The sequence below is a fragment of the Rhinopithecus bieti genome, unplaced genomic scaffold, assembly GCF_001698545.2.
Source record: "Rhinopithecus bieti isolate Rb0 unplaced genomic scaffold, ASM169854v2 scaffold_16834, whole genome shotgun sequence".
NCBI classification, from domain to species: domain Eukaryota; kingdom Metazoa; phylum Chordata; class Mammalia; order Primates; family Cercopithecidae; genus Rhinopithecus; species Rhinopithecus bieti.
Window position 1 is genome coordinate 86,617 of NW_016809297.1, and position 18,106 is coordinate 104,722.

The 18,106-nt window shown below is 35.7% G+C and overlaps 1 protein-coding gene across 1 annotated transcript in view; it reads right to left on the reverse strand.

Annotated features, from left to right (window-relative positions):
- The window catches only part of LOC108540102 (thrombospondin type-1 domain-containing protein 7A-like), a gene marked incomplete at its 3' end in the record, with an annotated part of 292,503 nt that overhangs the window by 24,504 nt on the left and 249,893 nt on the right, over positions 1-18,106 (reverse strand). The gene's annotated exons all lie outside the window — the stretch shown is intronic.

The following is an 18,106-nucleotide window of genomic DNA, read 5'->3' on the forward strand; positions in this document are numbered from 1 at the left end:
TTCACTTTTATTTTTAATAGAAATGCCATCTCACTATGTTGCCCAGTCTGGTATCAAACTCCTGGGCTCAAGCGATCTTCCCACCTTGGCCTCCCAAAGTGTTGGGATTACAGGCATAAGTTCCACCCTGTGTTCACTTTGTTTCCCTCCTATCTTGTCTTTAGATCTACTTCTATTGCTTTGTCTTCAAGATCAATAACGCTTTATTCTACTCAAATCCAATAACTTCTATTGATTTGTCTTCAATATCACTTATTGTAATCCTCGATTATTAAGCCCACTCAGTGAGTTTTTATTGCGGAGTCTGTATATTCTTGAATTTCTACATTCTTATAACATCTGTTTTTCTCTTCATACTCCCATATGTTGACTCCCCAAGACACTCTTTTCCTTTATGTCATTGAATATATGTTTAGTAGTTTCTGTTTTTTGGGGGGGTTGGGGAGACAGGGTCTCATTTGTCACCCAGGCTGCAGTGCAGTGGCACAATCACAGTTCACTGAAGCCTCGACCTCCCAGGTTCAAGTGATCCTCCCACCTCAGCCTCCTGAATACCTGGGACTACAGGCACCAGCCACCATGCCCAGCTCATTAAATTTTATTTTTGTGGAGGTGGGGTCTCACTATGTTGCTCAGGCTGGTCTCAAATTCCTGGGCTCAAGTGATCCTCCTGCCTCAGCCTCCCAGAGTTCTGGGATTAATGTCCTCATCTGCTGATTCTTATATCTGGGCCATCTCATGGCATGTTTCTTCTGACTGCCTTTTCCCCTCCCTCAATAATGGGTCTTTTTCTTCTCCTTTTTTTATGTGTAGTAACTTTTCATTATATTTTGTACTCTGTGAACAGTATATTGTAGAGAGCCTCGATTATGTCATCTTCCTTTATAAGGTGTTAAGTTTTGTTCTGTCAAACAGTTTAATTATTGGCAGATCTTATTGATCTTTTCAGGTTTGAGTTTATTTGCATTAGAGCTAGTTCTTTTTGTGTTTGAACTGTTCTGTGACAGTGTGGACCTTCTGGGACCATATCTTTCTGAGACCTGAGGTGCTCAACAAGTATTCTTCACTCTCACAGGGCTGGAGCTCAGCATCTTTCAGCACTGTGCTACTTATACTATCACCTTTCAGTTCTCAAACTCATAGCACAGAACCTCTGCTAGGCTCCAGGGTATCACCCTGCATGTGTTCAGCCAAGCTCTGGCCAAAGATTCACAGTGTATCCATTTAGAGACTCTTAGACTCTGTCCTTTCCCTCCAGTGTAGGTTCCCCTTCTCTGTACCTTGTCCTAAAATTTCCAGCCAATTCCATAGCCCAGCACTTAGATTTCTGACTCCTTTGTTCAGCTAGACCTGACACTATGCTTGTCTTCACCTCCCTCTGTGGCAGGAAAGAGCCCCCAGTAGAAGAGGGAGGCAATTTTGAAGCTCAGTTCACATCTGTAATCACAGTCTTCTGTGGCTTGTTGTCCAATGCCTAAAAACAGTTGCTTTATATAATTTGTTAAATTTTATAGTTGTTCTTATGGATGGGTTCCATTTATTCTCTTATGGATAGAAACAGAAGCCTAACAATGTTTGCTTTCTGATTATTTTAATTATTTAGTTGCTAGGCTTTGTGCTATATTCCTAAATATACAAGTTTTAGGCCTTTCATCTCTCTGGCTATCAGAGAAAGGCATTTTGCTAGTGTACAGATTAGTCTATAATCGTATTTATCGACCCTTGGGTTTATTATTGAGTCAGTTTATTTACTTATTCAATAAATATTTACTGAACACATTATGTGACACCTAGTCTGTTAATATTTTTCCCCTAAGTAGCTTTAGGAAATTTATATTAACACATCTATTCAATCAATCCAAGATCATGGAGCTCCTGCTATTTAGACACAGGTACTCTGACGTTATAAAAACATGTATTTTCCCATTATAAGAGCATATGAAGGAAAAAGAAGCATACCTGAGTGTTATGATTAGAGACATCAAGTAGAAAGATCAATGCAAGTTTGTTTCTCAGGGGACAATTTTGGGCTAGATATATAAATTTGGGAATCCAAATAAAACCTGGTTATCTAAATAACATTATTACCCAGTTATTCTCTTTCACATAACCCTATTTTAATTCTCTGCATAGTGCTTATTGCTATTTGATATTTTCTTATTTATTTTATTTCTTTGGATATAATTTTTCTCCTTCCATTAAAGTGTAAACTGTGTTTCAGCAGGAATAGTGTTTTTGCTGTTCATTTCTCTATTTTCAGCATTTAGAATAGTGCCTAAGACATAGAAGACACTCAGTAAACATTGGTTCAATGAGTAAATATATGGATACCTTCCTGTCATAGAAAAAGGAAACAAGAACAGTATCATACATGTGAAGTGCAGTTTTATTGTGATTAAATATGAGTAACCTTAACAGACCATTAGCTATGAGAAAATCACTATTTAAAAGAAAGGCACATTTTCTAAAACCAATAATCGTTGAAAGGTGAGATAGCTTTTCTCCAGCATAAAACTGGCTTACAAGTAGTAAGTACTGTATTCTATGGTACAGTGGTTAAGATCACTGGTTCTGGAACCAGACTTTGATTCACAATCCTGATTATGATGTTTACTAGTTACATTCCTTAAGAAAATTATTTAAGCTCTTTGTATGTCCATATTATATAATAATAGTGTTTACTTCATGTGATTATAATGAGGGCTTCATAAGTAAATAAATGTAAAACACTTAGAATAGTGTCTCACACGTAGTAAGCATCTGTTATTTTCCTCATCCTCTGCATCATTATTATTATTACTTCAAATTAACACATTTGGTTCTACAGATTGAAACTTGGTAATTATTTTTTTTGAAGGAAATACTAGAAAACAAAATTACTTTTTTTAAGAGATGGAATTATTGTTAATACTGGGTCTTTCTTGCATCTGTTTCAGATTTTTGCTATGGGTTACAAGCCAGCAAATAGATTTAAGAACTTTTAAATTTCCTTTATCAGTGCCTAGATAAACTTTTTCTTTGCCCTGCAGCCAGTTAGGCCTGGATCCCCTGTAGAAGTAGAGTAATGTTTTATTCAAGATTACGTCTTGTCAAGCCTTTCGATTTCCATTTGAGGATACTTATCCTATCCTCACTGAGATGAGGGTTGGAAAATGTGTCTCTGCATTTAACTGCACCTAAGTAGCAACCAGAAGAGCTGTACTCCAGACACTTGTGTCAGGGGATATAAGGGAACTCTCTGCCTCTATCAAAGCTCAGAGGAGGATTGCCTGAGGGAATAGCTGTACATCCATTCATTTAGTACATCCATTTCGAAGTCTATCCTTGGTTTATCCAGCTTAGTGAGACCTATAAATCTGTACCATATCGTATCAACCCCCACTTATTTCCCTTTACTGAATTACACTTTGATATTTATACTAGTGGCCTACGTATAAGAAAATTGCTTAAAGAAAAAGCTTCCTTATAAAATTCATTGTGGTGTTTATTGTAAAGATGTTAATAAGGTTGTAATTCAACACAGTTACAGTGTCCTTTTTATGGAAGCCCACTGGTAAATTTTCTTTCTGGTTCTAGAACCAGAAATTGTGGTGCTTCTCCTTTACAACTGGTTTCTGTTGTCTAATGGGCACTGCAAATTTCTATTACAATTTTATAGCCAGAAGTTGTGGCCTACTTCAGGAAATTCACAGAATCGTATGATACACATTTTGTGTATCATCCTTATTATATTCATTATTGGCTTGATATCTTCTTTCTACTAGCATTTTTCCTTTGCCCCACACTCCTCATCCATTTATTCTTAAAATTACTTTATCTCCCTTTATTGTCGGTATTTATAGACAATAAAGTGGGACATAATATTAAAAATCACATCATTGAATGCAAGTGATTTCTTTTCTAACTGCGCATAAACAATGCTTGATGAATTCCAGTCACTCTGAAGCCATCAATTTGAGTTATTTTCCCATAAAGAATACCTACTATGGGGAAATCTACATATTTTTACAGAAGACAATCATTGCCCTATCTAGAGGACACTGCGTACAGCACAAATGTATATTGTTCCCATGGAAAGAGTCACTGCGATTCATAGCTAGCTGTTCTGGGCTTGATTCTGATAATGTCAAGTCTGGGATAGAGAGTAATTCATACCAGGTGACTTGATACAGTACATCAAAGGTACCTTTTCAGTTGAGCCGTATGAAATTGACACTAATTGACAGATCTTGACCTATAAAAATAGCAATATCATATGGCTCAACATAATACTAGTTCAAATAACTGTGAACAAGACTCCATATTGACCTTATAGAATAGTGTCACAGAATAAACTGAATTGCGTTAACTCCTATAAAGTGCTGAAATTATGCTTTTCCCTTCAATTTTCTTTTATAAGAAGTAGATCTCTAGGCCATATTTATTTATTTTTGCAACAGAAACATTATCAGCTAATTCGATGCACTTCTGATGATTTTGATAAACTTGTAGACAGCTACTGTACCCAGCGCATTTATTCTGAAGCAAATTCATAGGTCAAGTGAGTATGCCTGGAATGAGTTTATACTTTAGAGTCAAAAACAAGGCATTGAGTCCATGCTTTGTCACTGATTGTTTCAGTATGTCTGAGAAAATTATTCTCTAATTATCAGGTTAGTCATGTGTTAATGGGAAAACACTATCTACCACAATACGTTGGATACTTTTCTTACCCCCTTGTTACGGATTTGTAGGGGGCTTTGAGAAATGTCAATAGCTTTCCTAGTTAAAAACATAACTGTATTTTCACAGTACTTCTGGGATTCTTAATGAAGTAGAAACGTAATTGATCTAAGGCTTTCTAAACAGATCTAGCTGAGCACATATAAAATAATAAAAGTGTTTTCTAAACTTTTTTTTTTTTTTTTTTTTTTTTGAGACAGAGTCTGCTCTGTCACCCAGGCTGGAGTACAGTGGTGTGATCTTGGCTCATTGCAACCTCTGCCTCCCAGGTTCAAGCAATTCTTGTGCCTCAGTCTCCTGAGTATCTGGGACTACAGGTGTGTGCCACCACACCTGGTTAATTTTTGCATTTTTAGTAGAGATGGCATTTTGCCATGTTGACCAGGTTGATCTTGAACTCCTGGCCTCAAGTGATCTGCCCACCTCAGCCTCCCAAAGGCCTGGGATTACAGGCATGAGCCTCCACGGCCATCCTCTAAACCCTATGTTTTTACGCATCTAGTTGCTATAATTATTATTTTAACAATAAGGGCTAAGTTTTCTCAGGCATAAAGCTGCCTATCCAAGGGCATTTTAGATCCCCAGAAATCCTGTGGGATATAAGGGGCAGATTAATCAGTGCGGCATTCCAAGGTTGAGCAAGGGTGAAAGTGTTGTTTTTAGAGTAACCTAACAATCTGAGGGTTACTATAAGCATCTTCGTCAGAATTCTTTGGCAATGGAGTNAAGCAATTCTTGTGCCTCAGTCTCCTGAGTATCTGGGACTACAGGTGTGTGCCACCACACCTGGTTAATTTTGCATTTTAGTAGAGATGGCATTTTGCCATGTTGACCAGGTTGATCTTGAACTCCTGGCCTCAAGTGATCTGCCCACCTCAGCCTCCCAAAGGCCTGGGATTACAGGCATGAGCCTCCACGGCCATCCTCTAAACCCTATGTTTTACGCATCTAGTTGCTATAATTATTATTTTAACAATAAGGGCTAAGTTTTCTCAGGCATAAAGCTGCCTATCCAAGGGCATTTTAGATCCCCAGAAATCCTGTGGGATATAAGGGGCAGATTAATCAGTGCGGCATTCCAAGGTTGAGCAAGGGTGAAAGTGTTGTTTTAGAGTAACCTAACAATCTGAGGGTTACTATAAGCATCTTCGTCAGAATTCTTTGGCAATGGAGTACTGCTTAAAATTCACAAGGCTTCTGAATCACAAAGGAAGGGAAGCTGTAATTATTCTGACTACCATACCTATAGAAGTAAAATTAATTATATTTATTCTTATTCTAAAATAATACAATGAAAGCTTTAGAAAAGGTCTATTTTTTTCCCCCAAGAAAGGAACAATTTTGTATGTAATTTTAGCCCATGGCAGGATTTTAACACATACTGTAAGGAGACAGTATTATTTGCTCTCCATTATGTTTTTCAACTAGCAAGCTAATATACAATTAGCCTTTATTGCATGCTAAAGATTTGGAGTGAAACTGTTATTTAAAAAATTCCCTTTTCTCAATTCAACCAGAAAAGTAAACACATAAACAAAAGCAATTAATATTCATTTGGCATACAATAAATGCAAGGCCTTATGCTAGGAAATGATTTACATATGTTACATATGTCATCTCATTAAGCCTTTGAAAGGAAAGGAAAGCATAAGAGATAAAGAATGAATTCGTGCAAAAGATAGGTTAATTCAAAATGAAACCTTATAAATTAAATGTCCAGGAAGTCAACATCCTCTAACTGAAGGCATTTCTCTGTCTTTTTAAAAGATATTTCCAAAGGATACAATTAGCAGATGTACCCAGACCTCTGCTAAGAATGAATGTTGTACTAAAGAAGTTTAGGGAAGGATAAAATACTATGCCCTCTCTCAGAGGCTTACAATCTTGGGAAGTTGGCACGAATAGAATAGAATCATATGAAATCAAATGGCAAATCAAGAAATAAGGCAGGAAAGGGCTATACAGACTTTGGATAAAGGAAGGTGATTAAGGTCTTGTAATTTGAAAAAGATTCTTTAAAAGAGGAGATATTTGGATAATTGGGACAATGGTTGAAGGTATTTCAAGGAAGAAAATAGAGGTCTAGCAAAAGAAAAGGAACTGAAATGGCATTGGTTTTGCTTCAATGGATAGGTGATGCTTAGCTTAGAGAGAGTTCTTGTGCATCTACGGATACAACACAGTCTCCGACACTGAGGACATGTAGCTTTGTCAAGTACAGAAAATGTAAAATTGTAAAGAGGTATATAATTACAAGAATATAGATTACTACTTTGAGTTCTTGAATTGCATTCAATGTACCATTTTTTTTTTCTTAAATTAGCTCCCCAGTAAGAGACATTTTAGTGGATTTCAAACTTAGAATATGAGCTGCATCCTTGTCTTTTGAGCATATTTTTGTGTGCAATGACTGATGAGAGCTTTCTAAGATGAATCTGTTGTTATGGTTTTCTTTTCCCATTGCTATTCTCCTTGGTTTATTTCCCTTTTTTATCGCCCATTGCTTTTAGAAGGAATAAATATTAATGAGTTCTACAATGTAGTTTGCACTCCTCTGTTAACACTGGAGAGAGTAGCTACTCCCTATTGAGCAATCATCAGCAAGGCAGGGAACAACCAGCCCTAGCCACAAACCATCTCTTTTACATCTTTAGATAGCAGGAATGTGCCTCTGAAAAAATGCTATTCATTCGCCAGTGCACATCCCTGAGCACTCATTTCAAAGTTCCTCCTGGCGCTATCATTCATCTACAACGAACTCGATGAAGTAAGTGCTTAAGGGTTACAAAAAGCACGGATACTATAGTCACTTGATACTGTCAGGTTAGATGACATTTTACCCACCATCTTTCTTTCATTAATGGAAGGTCCTGTATTAACTGCTATGGCTTCTTTCCATCTCAGGTTACAGGTATGAAGTAAGATGAAACAGTATCTGTCCTTCCCTAATTTCTCAGCTTAAATACTAGCAAGGTCTTGTGAGTTTCTAAAGATTTAGAGCCCAGGGATCTAAAACTGGGGGGTCAAAGAATGTAGAAAAGACTAATATTATAACTGAAAGGTCCAGTTCACTTAGGCAAATATATAGTGACTTTTTCTAGTCATTCCATTCTTCCCAATTATACATCTAGAGCTATGGGGGAAGAAAGGCCTTTCAAGACACAATGCATGTGTTTCTGTTTCTCAACTTAAAGTAGTCATTCTCATTGGCTGTAATAGAGGCCAAAAATCTATGTTAGAATTAGGGGTAGATTTATTGAGAAGCCCATAAAGCTTAAGGTTTGGGCTCTTCTAAGGCCCTGGCAGAGATGTTAGTGAGTGATTTTTAATTTGGAATTTTGCAATCTGACTTTTGTTGTTGTTGGAATAATTAGTCCTCTCTAAATCGCATAAGCTTTGGGGCCCAAAGAACTCTCATTAGTTGTATGGTAAAATCAACTCTTGATTATGAGCAGTGACAATCCTTATAAAAAAACAGATTCCTGCCTCATTCAGGACCTACAGAATTACAACCCCAGTGGGTAATATCCAGGAAAGTTTGCATTTTCTTAAAGCATCCAGGTAATTCTTAAACTATATTTTGAGGATATATGCTTTAGAGAAAACAAATTCACCTGAGGAATAAGGGTACAGATTTGTTAAGGATGGACCATGGTGTAGTGCACTCTCAGGGATTAGACAGCCCCAAACTGACAGATTCATACAAGTCACCCTATGTCAGCCTTGTGAAGGATACAGGTATAAAGTCTACTTTTTAAAAAAATCACCATAAAATATGATGCGGCCATTAAAAGAATGAAATCATATCCTTTGCAGGGACATGAATGGAGCTGGGGACCATTATCCTTAGTAAACTAAGACAGGAACAGAAAACCAAATACTGCATATTCTTACTTATAGGTGGAAGCTAAATGATGGGAAAACATGAATACATAGAGGGGAACTACACACACCGGAGTGTTTTGGAAGATGGAGGGTGGAAGGAGGGAGAGGATCAGGAAAAATAACTAGCTAATGAGTACTAGGCTTAATAGCTGGGTGATGAAACAATCTGTACAACAAACCCCCATGACACAAGTTTACCTATGTAACGAGCCTGCACTTGTATCCCTGAACTTAAAATACAAAGTAAAATAAAATAAAAATATAAAAATTATATCTTCAATGTCCACATCAGTGTTGTACCCTAATAATTGTTCAATAAGTGTTTGCTGAGTGAATGAAAAAATAACAAGTGAGATACCTAAATTTGCAACCCTTCCTCTACTGTAATTGATGTTCAGAAAAATAACATTTGGGAGAATGAACACAGGATGAGTTTAACGTTAAATCGTTGCAAGTGTGTGTTCCCAGCATACACATTTAATCTTTGAGGCAACCAAATAATTAATATAATGTCAATAAATGTAATTAATATTGTCATTATCATTATCATTATTATTACTACATTTTAATAGTGGGCATTTGGGACTTAACCGTGGGAATTTATAAGTACTCATTATACTTCATGTTGTTAGAGATATTCTATTGTTTGTAACCTATTATTTCTGTGTCACAAGATTATTATCCAATGTTTTATTATTAGCTTAATATTACTCATATACTTTATTAGTACATCATCCATGACTTTGTACAAGACACCAAGATACACCATGAATTTTATGATCTTGTCTGGATAATAATTTCTTTGCTAATGTCATTTTTGTCTTTTCCATTAGCAAACTGGGAAAACTAGAATGATAAAAGAGAGATAGGTTTGAAATACTCATAAATTTTCAGATGCTTCTATCCTTCAAATTTAGAAGTTGGCAATTGCTGTCATGCTTCATTGAAAAATATCAATTTGATAACATGATTGTTTCTGAATTTTACATTTGTGAAGATTATCCTTCACTCTAAAAATATTGGAGAAAATTCTGGGCATTTTTTATTATCTAAGAAAATGTTCTATCAAATGCCATTTAGTTGATCCAACCTCTTATTCTCCTGAATAGTTTTGACACTGAACACATATATGGTAAATTAATCTTATGTTATTTCCTTGACAAAATATGATTTTCACCTGTGCTTTGTATATAAAGGTGGCATTGTTTACTGGAAAATATTAATATGCTGTGTGATCTGTTAGTCTGCCAACATATTTTCCAGCAGGGGTGACTGTTTGGACTGAAGAGTACACACTCTTAGTTTGGTCACTGTAAACATTTGTAATACAGCTGATTTGTCTCCCAGATGCAGCTTATAGTTAAAACAAAATGATTTTCTGTAATAATGTTTTAGTCTGACATTTTAAAGCTCCATTTCTAGTCTTTATTTGGTATCAGATAGTCCATGTAAAAAATCGGTATATTTTTTCTTATTTAGTACTTCTATTAAATTGATTAAATTTTATCCAGCCTCTTTTATTTTTTCTATTGGATTGGAAAAATATATATGCACATTACTTAATTATTAATACTTGATTATATTACTGTATTAATAATATATAATTATACAATATATTAATAGTTATTAAACAAAAATATGTATTATTATGTAATAATCATGCTTAATTGTTTAACATGCATAGTATTAATAAAATAGAAGGGTGTTCAATATTTCCACCTTTTTCCTAAACAACATACCCCTTATTTTTTCCTATCCTGTATTACTTTTGTTCATCAACTAATTGCGCATTATAATATTAGCATTGCTTCACACATATCTCTGCTTAATTAGACTATCCATGTGTTTACCAAATTCTTTGCTCATCTTTAATCAATCTTTCTTGGTTTGATTTCCTTCTTCTTAAATATCCTTTGGCAATTTTTCAGTGAGGGTTTATTGGAGGCAATCCCTTTCACCTTTGTCTAAATTTTGCTCATATTTTTGAAAGTTAGGTAGCTGGGTAGATAATTCTACGTTGCCAGTTACTTTCCTCTCAGTACTCTGAATATATAATTAGTGTTGTTTCGTTTTTCTGTAGCTGCTGAAAATTTCACTATTAATTTGTTAATTCCTTTGTAAATAATCTTTTTCTTGTCTCTATTCCTTTTAACAAATCTCTGTAGTTGTTGAGCCAAAATCTCACTACATTGTCTCTAGTGCAGGTATTTTATTATCCTGCTTGAAAATTCCTGTTTTTCTTAATTCTGTATATCTGTGTTTTTTTAATCACTTCTGGAACATTTTCTCTCCCTTTGTTTAGATTGTTATATTCTGAACCTTCTTGTTCAACTTTGCATGACTATTATCCTCACTTTTATTTTCAACTTCTATTCAGTGTTGCATATTCAATAATTTCCTTATGTTTGTCTTCAGTTTACTAATAACTCTTTAGCTCAATCTGTCCAAATTACCCATTTATTTATTTCCAATTAATGTGTTTTTCAGTTCTAAAACTACTATCTAAAAAAATTGGTCTTTTTTATTGTGACTCATTATTTTAATCTTGTAAGGTTTTCCTTTAAATCTTTAATAAGTTTTTAGCATTTTATGGTCTCTATCTGTTTTTGTGTTTGTTTTGAGACAGGGTCTTTCTCTGTCACTCTGTCACGCAGGCTGGAGTGCAGTGGCGCAATCTTGGCTAACTGCAATCTCCACATCCTGGGCTCAAGAGATCCTCTTACCTCAGCCTCCCATGTAGATGTGACTACAGGTGCATGCCATCACACCTGGCAGTTTTTGTATTTTTTGGTAGAGACAAAGTTTCACCATGTTGCACAGTCTGGTCTCGAACTTCCAGACTGAAGCCCATCCACCCGCCTCAGCCTCACAAAGTGGTGGGATTACAAGCGTGAGTCACCATACCTGGCCTCTATCTGCTATTTCTAATACAGTATTTCCAATCTTGGGAGTCTAATCTTACTCTTTGTTAGGCATTTTAAATCTCATTTATGATGGATTATTTTTCCTTGCATAATTCATAATTTTGGATGGTGCAGTTTACAGGGTAAATCCTGTGCCTTAGGTTAAGGTATTCTCATCTAGAGAGTTTTTGCATTTGTTTATTTCAGGCATTCTAGTAGTACCAGTGGAATGATACAATTTCTTATATTAATTTCTCAGCTTTGCAGTTTTGGACTCCTGGAAGTAAGCATAAATTTGAAACTAAAACCAATATGAATACAGGCCCATAACTAGAATTATTAGTGAGTCTTATTTTTCTCCTAAGTGAAGCCTGAGGCTGACCTATGTAATTGTCATCTCCCTCTACAGGAAAGTTGAGTTTCTCTACTTACTTGATTATCCTTTGAGATTAATGAAGTAATGCAGTATTTTTGCCTGTATTCTCTTTCTCTGGTTAAAGTTTCTGTGTCATGCTCCTTATTGTCTTCACTCCTCCCAGGTTCCCAAAATGTGTAACCCTTTTCCTGTACCATCCCCACCCAAGGGCAACCACAGAAAACATCAGCAGCTCAGCCTTGCTGGTTTGTTCTGGGGAATCATTTAGTCAAGACCTCAGTTCTGCCCTTAAGATCATTTAAAACAACATTGGAAAAAATACATATGCACATTACTTAATTATTAATAATTGATTATATTACTGTATAATAATACACAATTATAGAAATATATTAGTAGTTATTAAACCAAAATATGTATTTTTACTTCATAATTACTCTTAAATTTTTAACATGCATAATGAGCTAATAAAATAGAAGAGTGTTTAATGTTTCTACCCATTTCCCCAAACAATGTATTCCACGTGCATGAATCTTGATGAGGTGTTATATAACGGCTGGTTTTTCGTGTAAACTAGCTTGTCACATAGCTTGAATAGGAACAGAAGAGTAATTTATAAATAGGTATCTTCAGGCAAATAAAGTTAAGTAATGTGCCTAAGAATACATGCCAAGCAGAAATGAAAACCAGGTTTCCTGATTTCTATCTGGGGTTCTATTGAAAATAGCCTTAAGATGAAAAGTTAAAAGACTTTTAAACTATATACCATAATTAGAAAAGATAAAAGAAATAAAAAGTGTTCTCTTAAATTAATGTCCAAACTGAAAACAAGGTGTGTGAATCTTGACTCATGTCATTTGATCTAAGGACTAGATCATGTGTCTTCTATTCAAATTCAGAGGTGTAAACAGTTCTATATTCAGAGATAAAAGGCAGTGTGAGTGTGACTATAGCCTCTTTGTGAAACAGAATTTAAGTGGGGGTGGATATCAGAAATATTCAAGAGATAATTTTCAGAGAAATTAAAAGAGATTGTACCATTTTTAAAGGGGACAATAAATATATCAAACAGCAAATGTTTACTAAAAACCTACCAAGTTAAAGGCATAAAGCACAGTACTCAACGTTTATTTGACTTCTGAGCTGCCTCATGATATGTTTCTCTGATTGCCTTTTTGGTTGAATACTTCCTGAAGTCTCATCAGTAAGCTGTTTCTCCAATAAAAGCTCTTACGTTACCTCTGGGTAGACCACTAAATACCTTAATCTAATTCCCAGCATGAGTTTTTATTACCTTTTACCCCAGTAGCTGAACCTCTTGATATCTCACTTCCCATTTTGTAGTCTACTGTTCACAGAGTAATTTCATACGGTAAAAGCTGTTCTCTCCCACAACATATCCAGAGGACTGGCTAATGAGGAGGCTCTGATGCCTTTGGGGATTCCTATATTTTAATTATTATATACAGTAAGTCCTCACTTAACATCACCAATAGGTTCTTGGAAAACTTGACTACTCATCGCTAAAAGGGAACTCATCTCTCCATAGGCTAATTGATTTAAACAAGAGAGTTAAGTTCCCACGGCATATTTCTGGCCACAAAACCATCACTAAACTTCTAAATAAAGACCAAAACACTTTTAATATTAAACACTGAAATAAATCTAAGCTATACGTACACTTAAGAAAGATTAAAAACAAGTAAGATCATTTATTACGTAATTATTTCAGTCCAGGGTTGTGGGTGGCCAGAGCCTACTCCATCAATTTAGGGAGCAATGTGGGAACCGTGGCTGGATAACACACCATCCCATCTCAGGGTGCGCTCACACACACACCCACACTCACTCAGACAGGGACTCCATAAACATGCCAGTTCACTTGATGTGAACATCTCTGAGGCATGTAAGCAAATCAAAAGACCCAGAGAAAGCCCATGCAGACGTGGGAGGAACACGCAGACTCCATAGAGACAGTAGCCTCAGCTGGGAATCGATTTTTTTTTCTCGTCAATGTTATGACAAAATGTTCATCGACAAAATAGCATTATTTAGGACGTGCTGTATTATTTTCCAGTGCTTTTTACATTCCACTGTATTTACAGTGCACTGTGTTTCCAACCTGTAGCCATCATGGGTTCTAGTTCTTTTTCATTTACCACATTAAAATGAGCAGAAAGTGGTATGCTTAGAAATACAATAAATGATGGAGTGTTTATACCTATATTATTCTCAAAAAGTATTCCTAGCCAAACTTTATATGCCTGTTTGTATAATTATAGTATCATAGTGAAAGTTTTAGAAGTCAGTAAATTTAAAAATCTTGTTTTCCTGTAATTTACATCTATATAATGGCATTATAGAAAGTCAAAAAACATGAAATCATTTTCTTCATGGGACAGGCTTGATATATTTTAGCAAAATAGAAAGTAAAAATAAACCATTCCCTTTCCTAAATGACTTAAGGATTGCATCTGAGAATCTATGGAGACTCTCTTAGGTATCAGCAACCCATGGTTCCCTGATACACACTTCGGGTGGAACTATCATGTAAAATATTCTCACCTACCTTTTTTTTTCAAAAGTGAGCAATAGGAAAGACACAGCACAAGACTTCAGCACACTCTGATATTTACTTTCTAAAATAACAGGGAAATAGCACCATAAGCATAGCCTTTCTTTTCTTTTCTCTTTTTCCAAAAAGCTTTTGCTAAAGTGGGTTTGTGTGTGGAAATTGTAGACAAAATACAATGATAAATAATTTACTTTCCATTTAGCAATGGTGTGACTATTTTATTTTCTTCTTTCTTTGTTGAGCATAAGGAAATGTGAGTTCTTTACTTATCTTTCCATCTATCCATTCACAGTTCAATCATCCATCCCTCTGCCTATCTTCCCATTGATTCTCTAATCCTTTCTGCTGCTATATCTCATTCTATGTCATCATACAGGCTTATTATCCAGGCTGTCTTTCTTAATAACCCTCAATCCCACAGACAATATCTAGATTTTAGTGTGGATTTTCAATGTGTTTTCTACAGAGTAATGCTCTTAAGTCACTGTAAGCTTAACGGTGCCTTATAGCCAATACTTTTAGTTTCTCTCATTTAAAAACATGTTCAATCTGTACTAAATGGAAGAATTTCTTGAGTTACTGTAGGTAAAATCTACTTTCATTTTACTTTGAACTCTAAAAAGAATCAATTTACTTCCACACATCCAACGATCAGCAACATGTTCATCAGCTTTCTAGGACTCATGCAGAAAACCTCCCCACAGGCAAGACCTCTTCCTGTCATGTTCTGATAAGGGTAGATTTCACACCAGCATAAGCTGGACATTCTTCATAGCCTACTGGAAATCTGATCAGCTGGCTGAACAAAAACTGTCAAGGGTTTTACTACTGACATTCTCAGTAGGGAACTCGTGGAGCCTTTCTTCTATGGAAATGATATAGTAGAAATTCTGCTCACCTGAATATTGTGGGGGAATAGTTGTCAGGATTGGAAGGGTTACCTACAGCTAAGAGCAGTGCCAATAATAAAATATAGACATTGTCTAATATCGGTTAGATATATTTTTTCCTATTGTTTACAGGTGCTATCTCCAATTTAGGATATGTTCTGATGATATAATTCCACTGACACAAAAGCATACCAAATTGTGAATATTATACTAAAGACCTTGTGAGTACTTTAATATGATACATTTTATTATTTTGGAAATTAAATATATTAACTCCAAGGATAAGAATTTTTCTGTCCCTTATGGTGTGGGTCACTTAGTAGTAGGGAATATACCAATGAGTAAAGTCATTAATGCTTCCTGCCTTTGTGCTAAGGTAGTCATTACCATTCCCCTGTGTAATACAATGCACCAAGTTAATAAAGGAAGTTTACATAAATTTCATATCACTTGCTTTCAGTATTTTTTGTACTAAGAAATTTTATTTTTGAGTTAAAGTATTTTATTTTGTGTTGGGGTCTTTTTCACATCTTGGTTATATGTGAAAACAAGTCATCTAGAGAACACAGGGTGTGAATCTGCAAACAGTGTAGATTGTTCTTGAAGTAAAACTGAGTTGTTCGTAGTACAGGTTGTTCATGGTTACACAGTCTTGGATTCTTGAAATGAGTGTCTTCTTATTAGCTGGGGGAGTTGTTTTGAGGGATTTCTCTCTTTTGTAAGATAAGCTTTCATCTTTCATATGAACATGACTGAACATAGAGTGTGAATAATCTTCAAGCCCACAGTCTAATTGTTCTCCATTCACACATATTTATAGACTTCGCATGTCACACCTGGGATACCGGTATACTGAATATGTTTCCTATTGAGAAATGTTAAGCGCTCCCAGAGAGAAACTAACAGAGTCTAAATTTGGTGGAATAAATGCTACATTTTTAGGGAGAATCAACTGTTTCTGCAAAGACTTTAAGAAGTTCATTAGTATTCTTGGTATATGATATGAAAGGACACACATTCCTAAATTATTCATGTTACATATTTACATGATAAATATTAATTTTAGGTGAATTAATTACTTCCATATCTATTGACCTTTGCTTTGGCATTTGCTTTAGTCTAACAACTACATCTTAATAATGATATTCTTTCAGTTTTCCTTCTTTATCTGTGACTTTTTTGGTGTCTGCAGTGGCTTAGCAGTGGTCGGGGGAGCTCTAAAAGAAAATGCTTTAAAAAAATACCCAGTTGCAATTTAGAATTCTGAAGGATCTCTGGAAAGTAATAACCTACAGGACATAATTGACATTCCAAAACTAAAATCTGATCTACCTCTAGCAATGAAATTATACTACCCTGGAAAGACTGCTATAATAAATCTACTTAAGAGTGTTAAAATGCAGCCATTAAAGTGGCCAAGAAAATATTAATGTACTAACATTACATGTTTTATGCTACTTCTTATAACCTCAAGATACATTAGTAGTAAAATGTATCCCTCGGCTAGACTCCTAAATGTGTTGACATGCTGTGTAAAGTTAGTGGATACAGAACAATTAAATTTTGAAAGTTGCAACTGCAAAACTTCAGTTTTTATCTTCCATGAATTACTGGTCACTGGTGTCAGTCCTTTTTGGGAGGGGCAGAGAAGCCATCTCTTCTTTGGTTTTAAAACATTCATTTCTCTTGGTTCTTTACCATATTTTCTGATCATTTTTGCTCATATTCCTTCCCAAAATATTCTCCTTTTTTGGTATTTCATTTGGTGGTATCAAAGAGGGCCTTTATCCTTGTTCTTTTTCTACCAAGGTATTTTCTAGGAAATTCAACCCTGTCCTCTCGTCTCCTCTCCTCCCCGCCCCTCTCCACAACCCGCCAAATACAACACGCTCATCTTTATTGGTGAGATTTGTCCTTTGTTTTTGTTTTTCTTTAGCGTTGTGCTTTAATACACACTGTTCCCTTGCCTGAAGGGAACTCCCTCTTGCACTCTTACCATGCTTCCCTGTAAGTAGTGTCTCTGTCATCATTCAGCTCAAGTGCCACTCCCTCCACAAAGGGCTCTGTTTCTACTACTCCCTTATGCTCATTCTGAATCTTGGTTGTATGGCATACATATGGCATTTTAATTACTTGTTTGTCTACATGCTCTCCTGATGACTTTGAGGACTTCCATGACATGCAATCTGTATTGGTATTTCTATCCTCATTCTCTTAAACAAATTGTATATGTTGATATACGTTCAATGTGACAGTGAAAGAAGTCCTGCTATTCCTCAGACAGGAGGATAAAGACTGCTGACAGTACTGCTTAAAAATGTTCATATTTTTGTGTGAACTTAAGATCTACTCATTCAATATACACTTGATCCAATAATTATGATAATTTTAGAGTCATATTAATTAATATCTAAAATATACAGTTTTAGCTTGGGCCATATTAGATTCACTTATTCTTTTGTACACTTAATACACCTGGTTCTGAAACAGATATAATTTAAAAAAAAAGATGTAGGCCGGGCGCGGTGGCTCAAGCCTGTAATCCCAGCACTTTGGGAGGCCGAGACGGGTGGATCACGAGGTCAGGAGATCGAGACTATCCTGGCTAACACGGTGAAACCCCGTCTCTACTAAAAAATACAAAAAACTAGCCGGGCGAGGTGGCTGAGGCAGGAGAATGGCGTAAACCCGGGAGGCGGAGCTTGCAGTGAGCTGAGATCCGGCCACTGCACTCCAGCCTGGGTGACAGAGCAAG